The sequence below is a fragment of the Schistocerca piceifrons genome, chromosome X (genome assembly GCF_021461385.2).
Source record: "Schistocerca piceifrons isolate TAMUIC-IGC-003096 chromosome X, iqSchPice1.1, whole genome shotgun sequence".
Taxonomy (NCBI): Eukaryota; Metazoa; Arthropoda; class Insecta; order Orthoptera; family Acrididae; genus Schistocerca; species Schistocerca piceifrons.
The window spans coordinates 478310684-478326750 of record NC_060149.1 but is presented as its reverse complement, the minus strand read 5'-3'; positions in this window follow the sequence as shown (position 1 = coordinate 478326750).

Here is a 16067-nt window from a genome sequence, read left to right as displayed (position 1 = left end):
AGTGCCTTTGCTAACAACACGACGTCGCCTCTAGCGCCTCTCCGGGGCTCGTGACCATATTGCTTGGACCCTAGCAGACTAGAAAACCATGGCCTGGTTTGATGAATCCATTCAGCTGGTAAGAGCTGATGGTAGGGTTAGAGTGTGGCGCAGACCGGACGAAGGCATGGACCCAAGTTTTCAATAAGGTACTCTGCAAGCTGGTGGTGACTGATGTGTTTACGTGGAATAGATTGGGTACTCTGGTCCAACTGAACAGATTAATGATTGGAAATGGCTATGTTCGTCTAGCTGGAGACCATTGGCAGGCTTTCGCCGATTTGATGTTATGGACCACAATGAGTCATGTCACAGGGCCACTACCGTTCGCGAGTGGGCTGAAGAACATTCTGAACAATTTTCACGAATGATTTGGCCGCCCAGATCACCCGACATGAATCCCATCGAATGTTTATGGGATATAATCGAGAGGTCAGTTTGCGTTCAAAATCCTGCACCGGCAACACTTTCTCAATTATGGACGGGTGTAAAGGCAACATGACTCAGTTTTCTGCTGGGGATTTCCAACGACTTGAGTCCATGCCACGTCGAGCTGCTGCACTACGCCGGGCGAAACGAGGTTGGAGGACCAGCACATCAACTGGAACTCGCCACTGTACTCCTCGAACCACTCCATCACACTCCTGGCCTTATGACACGGCACATTATCTTGTTCAAAATTGCCACTGCAGTCGGGAAACATGATCGTCATGAAGGGGAATACGAGTCTTTAACCAGTGTACGATACTCCTTGAGCGCCATGGTGCCTTGCACGAGCTCCACTGGGCTCACGGACGCCTACGTGATTGTTCCCCAGTGGTGTCAAGAAGCTGTTCCCCTGGAAGACGACGGATTCGGGGGATCCCATCGGGATGCTGAAGAAGGTATCGGAATTCATCAGACCATCCAATGCTCTGCCACTGCGGCAACGTTCAGTGTCGATGGTCACGTGCCCGTTTCAATCGTAGTTGCCAATGTCGTGGTGTTAACATTGGCGACTGGGTGGGTCGTCGGCTGCGGAGGCCATTTTTAGGAGTGTTTGGTGCACTGTGTGTTGAGACACATTTGTAATCTGCCCAGAATTAAGGTCTGGTGTTAGTTCCGCCACAGTTCGCCACCTGTGCTATTTTACCACTCTGTCCAGTCTACGACGTCCGATACCTGTGATTGGTGTTGGCCGCTCAGCACCATGACGTCTGGACGTGGTTTCGCCTTGGTTTCGCCATGTGTTCAAGACACTCGCCACAGCTCTCCTCCAACACCCGTCAAATCGTGCAGTTTCCGAAATGCTCATGCCCAGACTCCGAGCCATCACAATCAGCCCTCGGGCAAACTCAGATAGGTCGTGCTCCTTCCCCATTCTACACACGGACAGCACACTCACTGATACTACACGCACCGTGCGTGTGCCTGAATAGCAGTCATTCCTCGCCAGGTGATGCTGCTATCGCCTAGACTGATTTATATCGATAGTAGGTTGGTCATAATATTCTGACTGATCAGTGTATGTGTCATTTATAAATTCATGTCGTGGACATCCATTCGAATCGTGTCGACATTTCGTTTGAAATTGTAAAAACACGAGTTTTAGAATCAGCACTAAATAACTTGGACAATTTCATGAATTGTAATTCGAACGATGATTGTTTTGCTAATTAAAGCCCAGAACGAAAACAAACTGCCTTCCGACCCAAAGAAATCTTATGCAGTGACAGTTTTCAGTGACAAAGAAAAAGACTGTACCGTAAATTTCTAGTTAAATAAATGGAGGGGGAGAAAGCTTAAGCAGTGTGCAAAGCCTGTTTCGTTTAGTAAAATCTGAACATGAATCGTATAAATGGAAGAAAGATTTACATGAAGTAGGAAATATGTGCCAAAAGAAATGGCGCAAAAGTGTGGAAGAAAGTTTATTCGAAAGATTTAGACCTGCTCATGAGACTCAATGCACTGTACCAGGGGAGATGTATGAGACAGGGCGCTCTGAATTACAAGTGAGATGAACGTTACTGATTTCCAGGCTTTTTCGACATGGTTAAACAGATTAAGAAAATTATTTGAGGAGGGAGTCACAACATTATTAAGTTTACCTCAAGTAAACGTAGAGAGGAGATGGCATTAATGGGTAATACTAAACTCTCTCATAGCTGATGTTAAAGCGAAATTTCTTTTTTTTCTCGTGAAGTGCTATGTACAAAGCCAGTCACTCAGGATTCGTGCAAGAACTGTGTGTAAACAGCACTTCATCATTTAGAGCGAAAAGAATGTAGGGTCCCTCGTGTAGTAGATAAATGCTATGATACATGCATATAAAAGATAAGTACCGGTACATTATTGGTTCCACATATCTATTTCTGTCTTCAGGAGCATCAAGGAAAGTTACGACCAAAACGAAAACGACTGTTTACTTTCAAAAGTTTTGCAATCTATGTAGCAAAATCGCGAAAAATGGGAGACAATAATTTTCAATGTTACATCTGAAACGTTCCTACTATTTGGAGAAAATAATTCATTCCTCTTGTTGCACTCTTGGTCTGAACATAAAGATGCTCTGTCTTTGGAAAGACGACGGAAAGACTGCTAATACGCACATCAGTTAAAGTTTTGCATCACCTCGTTTCCGAGAGTTCCGGAACCTGTACAGGAAATTCGAATAGAAAATAATGGTTCAAATGGCTCTGAGCACTATGGGACTTAACATCTATGGTCATCAGTCCCCTAGAACTTAGAACTACGTAAACCTAACTAACCTAAGGACATCACACGACACCCAGTCATCACGAGGCAGAGAAAATCCCTGACCCCGCCGGGAATCGAACCCGGGAACCCGGGCGTGGGAAGCGAGAACGCTACCGCACGACCACGAGCTGCGGACAATTGGAATAGAGATCAACATAAACATCATCTCCGCTCTTTTTATTGCTCATGAAAACCACACATTGCATGTTGTACCACCATACAGCGAGACCTTCACGTGTGGTGGTCCAAATTGCTGTACACACCGGTACCTCTAATACCCAGTAGCACATTCTCTTGCATTGATGCATGTCTGTATTCGTCGTGGCGTACTATCCACAAGTTCGTCAAGGCACTTTTGATCCATATTGTCCCACTCCTCAACGGCGATTCGGCGTAGATCCCTCAGAGTGGTTGGTGGTTCACGTCGTCCATAAACAGCCCTTTTCAAGCTATCCCAGGCATGTTCGATAAGGTTCATGTCTCGAGAACATGCTGGCTACTCTAGTCGAGCGATGTCGTTATCCTTAAGGAAGTCATTCACAAGATGTGCATGATAGGCACGCGAATTGTCGTCCATGAAGACGAATGCCACGTCAATATGCTGCCGATATGGTTGCACTATCGATCGGAGAATAGCATTCACTTATCGTACGTCCTGTGGCTGCACGAAAAGTGTTATTTAACATGGTGGCGTTGCTGTCAGGAAAGGAACTGTTGTTAGGCTTCCACCTCTCAAGCAGGTACGATATTGCAATGCCTGTTTTATTAAGAAGAACTATGCACAGTTCCCTCGGAAATACATGCATGTCCGAAGGAATAGGCTTTGCGGCGTCTACAGCTGTCATGAAATACGTGAAATGTATTCGCAGTTGCGAATCTGAACAACCATCAGCTGTATAAGGGAAATGAGGACAATGAAAATTTGTGCTAGAGCGGGACTCGAACCCAGATTTCCTGCTTTTCGTGATCGGTCGCCTTTTTTTTGTATTTGGTCGTAGCAGATGTTACATGCCATCCGTTGAAGTTCGTTGTTGACCTTTTCACTCAGTTTTCTATTACAGAGGCCAGCCAGCTCTCTAAACGAACACGATGAGCTACTGAGCCGGCATCTTAAAGACTTCGGCTATCCGTACATGACTCACGGCCAGACCCAAACTTCCATACGTCGTCGTTCTCGTGTTGTCATTTCCCTACACATCTGATGGTTGCTCGTATTAGCACTGAGACTACATTTAATATATTTCGCAAAGGCTGTATTGCCGCAGTGCCTGTTCCTACGGATAAGAATACACGCCCGAAACAATATTACATCGTTCTTTTTAACAACGCAGGTGCTGCAACATCGTATTTACCCGCTGATGGCAGGCAGCGATTTTCCAATTTAAATGTCCTTCCTTGTACAGAAATTACATAACGTGTGTACGAATTTAAGTTGCGACGTAGGAACGAAGATATTGGAAATTTTGGTCTGGCCGTGAGTCGTGCGCGGATAGCCAAAACGGCGGTCTGTCTTCGGCAGGTGAACGGCGGGGATGTGTTGTCTGCGTCCCATCCGCAGAGTCGCGAGTGCGCGTAGTTGATTGCTCCCTCGCCGCAACTAGTACTCGAATCCGTTGACATTGCGTCACTGTGACTCACTCCTGCAAAAAAACCACCATAAGATCAGCTTCTAACCCGACCACAGAAGACCACGAGTCTTCGAAATCGAACGCTTTATCTATGACGAGGTTCTAATAGAACCACAGCACGTCGTGAGCTGATTTGTGAACACTCTCACGTTCAAAAGCTCCAATGGCCACATTGGGGCAGTTACCACTGTCCATGCAGGGCTAGGATAACGCACACTAAAATTCTTCGAAGTAACGTTCGAACTGCCGCCAGATGTAGCCACCGTGGCTTTCCGACCATATGGAACGGTAATTTGGCGCGTGACAGAAAAATGGAACACGTTCGACACGTAACTGGTCCTCAAAGGCATACCCCAAGTTAAAATTGAATTAATAAAACACGTGCCGTCCTACCTATTCATAGGTGGTTGTCGGGCGATAGTGATATACGATGGTCAGCCACGTACTTCTTCTGGTTGCGGGCAGGAAGGTCATGTACGTTCAGCGTGTATTCAACATCAGCTTACACAAATTCCGTTAGATATATCGGCGCCACCTCTTACGATGACGGCTCTCCCCATTAATTACGCAGAGGTGACACTGTCAACTATCACGACAGACAGAGGACCACTTGGAAGACGGGGAACGTCAGAGTGCACACCTGTAACAAGTTTAGGATTGACTGACACCATGACAGAGTCGTCACAGATTGAGGGAGGTCACCCATCGACTCCGCAGGGAGATTCGGGCGAGCAATTGGACCTCGACACTAGGTCTGTGCCGACCTCTGCTTTTCTCCCTGAGAGGTGAAGGAACTACACACTCATTCAGACACGGAAACCCATTCCCTCAAGCAGAGGATACACTTCGTCAATATTTACTCATCATCATGCATTTCATATAAAGAACATGCACTCTCAATACCGTTACTGATGGCTCGACGTATATTAGCGGCATTTGGTGACTACGTCAGTATAAGCATGCTCTTCAAAATCAGGTCACCAGATCGCACCTCCACAAGGTACATATAGCGGACTCGTCTCTATGTGCGGAATGTGGAGTACCAGACACGGACGAGCACCGTCTCAGATGTAGCGCAGCACGAGACGTATGGCGCTTGGTGCGACAAATTTTTGCGCACTTTCTACGAGTGATCCCGGACCATATCTCACCTCGGCTTTTACTTTTTTCTAATGAACTATACTTCCCGCACATCAGAACCATAGCAGTCCGTGGGAAAGCGGTGAACTATTGATTTCACGATGGACCGAAATATGTCTTGGGCTTTTGGAACTACCAACAAGAACGTCACCGTAAGATCTTACGAAACTCAAAGTACATGCAATATTTATCTAATTAGTTAGGGAGTGCCCTGTGCGACCCTCCACGCAAGTGATGCATCAACAGGTAGGAGAAGACTGAGTGACTGAGCGGACGAGAACACCACTGATTATAGATGGAATAACCTGTGACATGAGTGAAGATGTACCTGGATGGTCAAGCGTAAGGAGAGGTACGGCGCACCCTTCTGGATCGTGCTACGAAGGACATCTATTTATTCATACATATTGCCCGGCGTAGTAAAGTTCCGGGATTATTTATTTTGTTTACTTGGAGCACGATGCGGTGCTAACTGCACGTATTCTAGCTGCGGTAAGAAAAATAAATAAATAAAAATAAAAAATAATAGAAAATAAAAGATGGGTCCCACTATTGATTTCCCCTCACCTTCTCTGCCCTCTCCACCCTCCCTTCCATTTCCTCATTCCTGACAGAAAAAATGATTGGTACAGCACCAATAATAAAAAGAATTTGAAAAAAAGAAAATGGTTGAGGCAACCGCTCGCGTAACGCGGGAAATCCGGCTTCGTGTGCCCGCCCGGCACAAATTTTCATTGCCGACATTCCCTTATACAGCTGATGGATTTTCGTATTCACAACTGCGAATATATTTCACGTATCTCAGGAGGATCGTCGACCTAATCACTATTCATTAGAGTTAAATACAAACTCAGCAGCATTAGTGGCAGAACAACTGAGAGAAAATTTGGAATACATTTCACATAAATTTTCTCAGCATGTTATAGTCTTAGGTGGAGATTTCAATTTATCGTTATAGGTACAGAAAGCTGGCTTAAGCCAGAGATAAATTCTGCCGAAATTTTTACAAAGGTACAGACGGTGTTTAGAAAGGATAGATTGCATGCAACCGGTGGTGGAGTGTTCGTCGCTGTTAGTAGTAGTTTATCCTGTAGTGAAGTAGAAGTGGATAGTTCCTGTGAATTATTATGGGTGGAGGTTACACTAAACAACTGAACTAGGTTAATAATTGGCTCCTTTTACCGACCTCCCGACTCAGCAGCATTAGTGGCAGAACAACTGAGAGAAAATTTGGAATACATTTCACATAAATTTTCTCAGCATGTTATAGTCTTAGGTGGAGATTTCAATTTACCAGATATAGACTGGGACACTCAGATGTTTAGGACGGGTGGTAGGGACAGAGCATCGAGTGACATTATACTGAGTGCACTATCCGAAAATTACCTCGAGCAATTAAACAGAGAACCGACTCGTGGAAATAACATCTTGGACCTACTGATAACAAACAGACCCGAACTTTTCGACTCTCTATGTACAGAACAGGGAATCAGTGATCATAAGGCCGTTGCAGCATCCCTGAATATGGAAGTTAATAGGAATATAAAAAAAGGGAGGAAGGTTTATCTGTTTAGCAAGAGTAATAGAAGGCAGATTTCAGACTACCTAACAGATCAAAACGAAAATTTCTGTTCCGACACTGACAATGTTGAGTGTTTATGGAAAAAGTTCAAGGCAATCGTAAAATGCGTTTTAGACAGGTACGTGCCGAGTAAAACTGTGAGGGACGGGAAAAACCCACCGTGGTACAACAACAAAGTTAGGAAACTACTGCGAAAGCAAAGAGAGTTCCACTCCAAGTTTAAACGCAGCCAAAACCTCTCAGACAAACAGAAGCTAAACGATGTCAAAGTTAGCGTAAGGAGGACTATGCGTGAAGCGTTCATTGAATTCGAAAGTAAAATTCTATGTACCGACTTGACAGAAAATCCTAGGAAGTTCTGGTCTTACGTTAAATCAGTAAGTGGCTCGAAACAGCATATCCAGACACTACAGGATGATGATGGCATTGAAACAGAGGATGACTCGCGTAAAGCTGAAATACTAAACACCTTTTTCCAAAGCTGTTTCACAGAGGAAGACCGCACTGCAGTTCCTTCTCTAAATCCTCGCACAAACGAAAAAATGGCTGACATCGAAATAAGTTTCCAAGGAATAGAAAAGCAACTGGAATCACTCAATAGAGGAAAGTCCACTGGACCTGACGGGATACCAATTCGATTCTACACAGAGTACGCGAAAGAACTTGCCCCCCTTCTAACAGCCGTGTACCGCAAGTCTCTAGAGGAACGGAGGGTTCCAAATGATTGGAAAAGAGCGCAAATAGTCCCAGTCTTCAAGAAGGGTCGTCGAGCAGATGCGCAAAACTATAGACCTATATCTCTTACGTCGATCTCTTGTAGAATTTTAGAACATGTTTTTTGCTCGCGTATCATGTCATTTCTGGAAACCCAGAATCTACTATGTAGGAATCAACATGGATTCCGGAAACAGCGATCGTGTGAGACCCAACTCGCTTTATTTGTTCTTGAGACCCAGAAAATATTAGATACAGGCTCCCAGGTAGATGCTATTTTTCTTGACTTCCGGAAGGCGTTCGATACAGTTCCGCACTGTCGCCTGATAAACAAAGTAAGAGCCTACGGAATATCAGACCAGCTGTGTGGCTGGATTGAAGAGTTTTTAGCAAACAGAACACAGCATGTTGTTATCAATGGAGAGACGTCTACAGACGTTAAAGTAACCTCTGGCGTGCCACTGGGGAGTGTTATGGGACCATTGCTTTTCACAATATATATAAATGACTTAGTAGATAGTGTCGGAAGTTCCATGCGGCTTTTCGCGGATGATGCTGTAGTATACAGAGAAGTTGCAGCATTAGAAAATTGTAGCGAAATGCAGGAAGATCTGCAGCGGATAGGCACTTGGTGCAGGGAGTGGCAACTGACCCTTAACGTAGACAAATGTAATGTATTGCGAATACATAGAAAGAAGGATCCTTTATTGTATGATTATATGATAGCGGAACAAACACTGGTAGCAGTTACTTCTGTAAAATATCTGGGAGTATGCGTGCGGAACGATTTGAAGTGGAATGATCGTATAAAATTAATTGTTGGTAAGGCGGGTACCAGGTTGAGATTCATTGGGAGAGTGCTTAGAAAATGTAGTCCATCAACAAAGGAGGTGGCTTACAAAACACTCGTTCGACCTATACTTGAGTATTGCTCATCAGTGTGGGATCCGTACCAGATCGGTCTGACGGAGGAGATAGAGAAGATCCAAAGAAGAGCGGCGCGTTTCGTCACAGGGTTATTTGGTAACCGTGATAGCGTTACGGAGATGTTTAATAAACTCAAGTGGCAGACTCTGCAAGAGAGGCGCTCTGCATCGCGGTGTAGCTTGCTCGCCAGGTTTCGAAAGGGTGCGTTTCTGGATGAGGTATCGAATATATTGCTTCCTCCTACTTAAACCTCCCGAGGAGATCACGAATGTAAAATTAGAGAGATTAGAGCGCGCACGGAGGCTTTCAGACAGTCGTTTTTCCTGCGAACCATACGCGACTGGAACAGGAAAGGGAGGTAATGACAGTGGCACGTAAAGTGCCCTCCGCCACACACCGTTGGGTGGCTTGCGGAGTATCAATGTAGATGTAGTAGATGTAGAACCTCATCGGTATATTCTGCATGTTGCCCACAGGCTAGTCAATCCGAAAATAGAGACTGCATTCTTTCGCTGGTGAGTAAGTCTGACTTTCTCCCAGCGGTCGTAAATAAACAGCTACAGACATCCCAAAAACAGAGTAAGACGTTACTGTCACATTACAGTTTTGTGCTAGCTTACCTTGAACTGGTATTTCATCACAAATTAACGCACAGTATTTAACGTCCCATCTTTATCAAAAACGGATATAATGATTATTAATCGGTAGGGCGACCACAGAAATGTTACTATTCTGTGAGACGCAAACAGCACTCATAGTATCTACAGTTCGTTGGCAATAATAAAACAGTTGTTGTGTATTCTCAAAATACGATTGATACTGAAAATGTCGTTTTGGAGTTACGTACGATTTTCTTTTGCTGGAAATGCAGCTTGTGTATCAAACAAGAAACTGTACCACTGTATCTTCAGACCATGTGTTACAACGACTTTTCAGTTTATACACCTATAAAAAAATACTGAACTGTAGCATACTTATCGCCTTCCAGGATTTCTGTTGCGTCTTTTAATGGCTCTCGAGATCTTTTGTAGCATTGTTGTTGTAACCGATAAGTTTTTCAGAGTCGCTCTTCTCCTCAAGCAGTTCCATGATTTTATCTACTGCATAATTGCAGACTGTAGTATTCTGAACATGTAGCTTAGTTAGTATCCGTTTCTTGCTTCAAGCTTATCTTTAATGAATTCACGACAACAGTTTTCTTTATCAAACAGACAGTGTCGTTGGTAACATAAATCGTGGAACAAGCTAATGAATTCTTAGTTTTCAAGTAATTGTCATTGAAGGTGTATTTCAGGACTGTGTTCACAGCCTGTGGAATTGTGAAATGATTGCAATGCCCTAAATATATTTGCGCCTCGGTCAGTGGCAAATGAAATCTTGTTAACATACTGTGGATTTATTCCGAAGTTAAATAACGTTTTCTCAATGTGCTCCTTAATAAATTCTCCATATTTTTCTTGACAGATAAGTAAGTAGTCACCAGTACCGTATTTTGCTGTGCCTACTCTTGATTAACAAAGTGCGCTGTAATAGATAGGTAACACTTTTTCCGATATGTTTCGGTCCATATTTCCATTGTACATGTACGTGAATTCAAGCCTAAGTCCTCGACAGTGATAGGCCTTGTATTCGCTTTTCAAGCCTTTCATCAGCTCCTCTGTCAATATTTCGTGCTACTTACGTAGAACGAGGAGAAATGTAGGAAATAGCCACACGTTCCAAATCCGAACCAAGTTTTACAAGCTCCTTACATAAATGGCTGAATTCTCCACTTTATTTTAATATAAATGAACTAAGATCTCTGGCACCATTTCCACGCACTTCTTAGTTACCGTAGCTTTTATTGAAACTGGAAATTTTTCAAACTCACATTTCGTTGTGTTCTTTAAACATGTGCCTTCATGAATGTGGTGAAGGACCTGAAAGACAGGAAAGCGGAGTATCTGAGACATAGTAGGCATTATTTCCGTCCTAGTCACTCACTGATGAAAATCTCTCTCAAACACTGTTACGACCACCGTCTTTCGCAATGACGGTGTATGCTTTCTGATCAACTTATCAAGTTTCGCTTTCACACTCTCCTTTGTCTCGCGTTCACGCGGCTCGATCTTGCAGCGGGCGACTGAGCGGGGAGTGTGTAACTAAACGGTCTGGCCATTCGACCCATTCAGTTATTCTCCGCGTCCAAAGCGGCTGTACTGACATCTGTAGGATTTTCGCGGAACTGCGTGCACCGAGCAATTCGAGCGAGCTTAAGCTCTAGATGCAGACCGAAGAGTTCTGTCGCCTGGCTACACTACTGCCCCACTATCACGCCTCGCTGTCTGAGCAGCAAGAGAAGGAAACTGTGAACGCACTACATTTAGGGGCCAATGCAAGGAACACTGAGGGTCCTGCATGCGGCTTAATTCCATATTTCGTAACAAAACGGACAATAAACAGAAATATTACAGCACTATTTTATTATTTTTGGAGCGCTGAAGACATAATAAAATTTATATCTGGTACAAACTGTCGGCATACAGACAGACATACAGACAATTTCGTAGAATTAAGTCACATGGGTTGCCACGTAATCGTGACTCAATTAGTTTACTAATCGAAGAAAGCCCATCACACACATATGTTGATTTAAACATTGCATCACGTTTTGAACCTTATATAAACCGAGTTATTGCAGATCGATCGGTTCCATGTGCATAAGTGCAGGAGCACTTTCATCTGGAATGGCAATTGGTCTTTAAAACAGCTCAAAAACTTTTGTAAGATTGGCAGTCTCCTCGAAACGCTTAGAAAACTTTTCCGGTAATTCTTTCAACGCCGCAATGAATTCTTCAAAATTCGCGGTTTCTTAAAGGCTAGTGAGCTCAGGGAAATAGACACTTTCATGGCAAAAAAAAATGGCTCTGAGCACTATGGGACTTAACTTCTGAGGTCATCAGTCCCCTAGAATTTAGAACTACTTAAACCTAACTAACCTAAGGACATCACACACATCCATGCCCGAGGCAGGATTCGAACCTGCGGCCGTAGCGGTCGCGCGGTTCCAGACTGTAGCGCCTAGAACCGCTCGGCCATACTGGCCGACTTTTCATGGTCAGAAACTGACCCTCCCACAATGCCATTTTCTTCTTAAATGCATCATCACCACCAAGTCATAAATAACTGTTTCTTGTTTTGCAACGTCTTACTGTGGGTAGTCTACAGCAAAGTCCACTTCAGAAGAGAGGGCTGTAATCCATTATGGATGTTCAAATTTTCGTTCCTGCTTTCCTTTTTCCATTAGAAACTGAACAGCAGCTGGTCTTAAATCGAAAAATCTTTCTGGTCGTATCCCCTGACATAACCAAGGTTCTTTTCAGTAACATGCGTATTAAGTCTCCATACTCTTCGTTCAGTTCCATCGAAAACTGTAACAAGGACGACGTAATAATTGATGCGACTTCAAGAAGTTACTGTTTGCACCATCAGTTTCACTACGTGATCCCTACCTGATAATTTAGCATAAAGTGCTTCCTGATGTACAAAACAATGAACCCCATACAAATCGTCAGTCGATCATTGTCATTTTTCCTGTTTCATCGTCAACAAAATCTTTAAATTACTTCTGCGTGGTGTTGTAATGCCGTTCCATACAAATCTGCGGTATCCGTCGATTGTACGACTACATAACAGATATTGAGAATTCTCATCCTTCCCGTCTGTGACTCCGATTCAGTCTTAAAGTCAGGGCCGATAGATCGGTAGACTAACCCTTTCTTTGTAAACAACCACAGGACCTGCGAACTTCCTTTATATCACAAATAGGTGGCGAAAGACAAAAAGCGCTGACACCACGATTCCGCGAAACTCACAAAAGTCGTACCAACCGCACAATGCCGGAAGAAACCGTTTCGCTTCGCATTGATAAATACTATGTCGCACTGTGCAGAGTAGTTCCGGGAAGGACCGAGAAAATCCGAGATGTAACAGGCACGCCACCTGCTACGGTACTCCTGCCCCCCCCCCCCCTCCCACTTCCGGTAACCCTGTAACGGAGTGTTTTTGGGAAAACTGCGCGTGTCATATCGCGGCGCTTCGACATAGAATTCATCGTAGTGCCAATCAAAGATGAGCAGATTTGCTGACTAGAGTATCACCATCTAATGAATGAAGGAATTAATGGGTCCATAACGAAAGAAAACCAAACGTAATGCATATATTACATATTAAGCAAAATGGGTGGAAAAACTGTCAGATTATGGACTCCAGAGCTGTCAGGGAAAATAAAAGAAGACACTGAAAGGATTTCACTCATTGTTAGAGGAGGTACTCCCAATAGCAAAACAAACACACACACACACACACACACACACACACACACACACATGCAGGCAAATGTGTGCGACATTAATGTCACTTACGAGAGTGAGATACTAGATTACTCTTTATCTCCTACACTTTACCTCTTGATTTATTTCGTAGTAAATACGTTATTTACGTTTTTTGATCTGCTGCAATTTTCGGCCATAATTTCTGTTGTACGTGTGTATTTTGAGGTTAGTTACTCGGTGAAAACATTATCACGTTACACGATTAAGTACAGAAGATAGCTTAATGGCAAAAATCATAATTCGTACCCATATTTTCTGTAATTATGGTTTCTTTGAGAGACTGATAATGTGCAGAGTTTATTTTGCGCATTATTTAGATGAGATCGCTGGCTTCAGTTTCGTAAAGAAAACTCGAAATGAGTACACTCAGCATTCATAGAATTTGCTGCACCGGACGTTTCATTAAATAAGCAGAATTAATGTTTTTAATAGTGTCACTATATGTGAGCCTGGGATCTCTGATATCCCAGTATTGAAAAAAATCACAGATTGAATTTGAAGACAAAATACCTCACAACAGAGTTTCAGCAGAGGTTCTAGCGAAGGTGGTAGTAATTAAAGAATATGCTGTTTCCTACTTCTTTGGACTCCAGTAGTTACAAAACATACTATAGTTGACGGTCACTGTGGCCGAGTGGTTCTAGGTGCTTCTGTCTAGAAACGCGCTGCTGCTATGGTCGCAGATTCGAGTCCTGCCTCGGGCATGGATGTGTGTGGTGTCCTTAGGTTGGTTAGGTTTCAGTAGTTCTAAGTCAAGGGGGCTCGTGACCTCAGATGATAAGTCCCATAGTGGTTAGAGTCATTTGAACCATACCATAACTGCCTTTGAGCGCACTCTTCAGGAATTTATACACCAAGACAGGCATTCAAATAGCTGTCTCCTGATACGAGCATCTAGTTTTATTCATGCTCCATCAATGATGGACTTAGCACAGTTTTCAACGGAAATAATTACAGAGTGTGTGAGTCTGACGTTACAAATTGTTAAGATTACGCTACGTGTGTTACGAATAAAAGTCATAGAAAGAAATGGTTAGACTTCTATGACCCGTCGATATTGAGGGGCGAGTTACTGTAAATGTTATCATTCTATTTCTGACAATTCCGTACTGTACTACAAAAGTGGACAAGGAATGTTAGAATAATGTCTTCTTCTTATTCTCCTACTTTCACATATTCCTGTTTCTTCTACGGGGTTGGCATTGTTACATAGATTAAGGCAATGGTAGTATTTTTTGGTGGCCGGATGCCCTCCTTGACGCCAGAATATTAGAATAGTCCCCTGCTGTAAACTGCAGACCTGGGTATGAAACTTCCATAACATACCAGGAGGGCAACAGACAGAATCCACATTCCCAGATTTTCGGAAAGTGTTTGAACTACTGCAGACTGTTGACGAAGGCCCGAGCATACGGTTTAGAATCTCAGATATATGAGTAGCTCCAAGACTTTTTATGTAATAGAACCCAGTACGTTGTCGCCGACAGAGAGTGTTCAATATAGACAATGGTTTCGTCAGGAGTGCCTCAGGGAAGTGTGATAGAACCGCTCTTATTATCTATATACATAAATGATGTAATGGACAGAGTGAGCAGCAGCTGCTGCTGTTTGAGATGACACTGTCGTGTATGGAAAGGTGTTGTCGTTGAGTGACTGTGGAAGTATGCAAGATAACATACAGGTCGCTACAGACGAAGCACACGCTCGTAATGTTTCATGGATGGGGAAGGAAGACGACCGTGCCCTTTCAAAGGTTCCATCCTGGCATTTGGAAGGAGCGTTTTAGGGAAATTACCGACAACCTAAATCTGGATGGTCGGACGAGGACTTGAACCGAGCACAGTGTGCTAATCACGACGCCACCACGTTCGGTAAACGACTTGGAAGAGCAGTTGAACGGAATGTATAGTGTCCTGAAAAGAGCTTATAAAATGAATATCAACAAAAGTAAACCAGGGGTGATGGAATATAGGGGTTGCTGAGAGAATTAGATTAGGAGATGAGACACTAAAAGTCGTAGATGAGTTTTGCTATTTAGGCAGCAAAGTTGACAGGATTTAAAATGCAGACTGGCTATATTACGAAAGGCATTCCTGAAATAGAACAATTTGTTAACATCTAATATCAATTTAGGTGTTAGGGAATCTTTTACGAAGGTGTTTGTAGTGTAGCCTTGTATGGAGATGGAATGTGGATAATAAGCACTTCAGGCAAGAAGAGAACAGAAGCTTTTGAAATGTGGTTCTATGGAGGAATGCTGAAAACTAGATGAATATATCAATTAACAAATGAGGAATTACTGAATCCAACTGGGGAAAAAGAAATTTAAGGCACAATTCGACAAAAATAGAGGATAGGCTAATGGGACGAATCCTGAGACATCAGGGAATTATTACTTTGGTAATGGCGGGAACCTATGGGGGCATCGTGGGTAAAAATTGTAGGAGACCAAGCTTGTAAACAGTAAGCAGGTTCAGATGCACGTAGGTAGCGGAAGTTACGCAGAGATGAGCAGCTTGCGCAAAATAGACTAGCATGAAGAGCTACATCAAAGTAGTCTTCGGACTGAAGACCACCACAAAAAACAAAAGTATTTGTGCATACACTGTGCTCACAAAAGTCATGGGATAGCTACATGCACGTATACAGATGGTGGTACTATCGCGTACACAGGATATTAAAGGGCAGTGCACTGGCGGAGCTGTCATTTGTATTCAGGTGACTCATCTGAAAATGTTTACGATGAGATTATGGCCTCACGATGGGAATTAACCGACTCTTAACGCGGTATGGTAGGCGGAGTTAGACGCATGGGACATTCCATTTCGGAAATCCTTAAGGAATTCAGTATTCCCTGATCCACAGGAGTGTACCGAGGATATAAAATTTCGGGAATTATCTCTCACAACGGACAACGCAGAGGTCGAG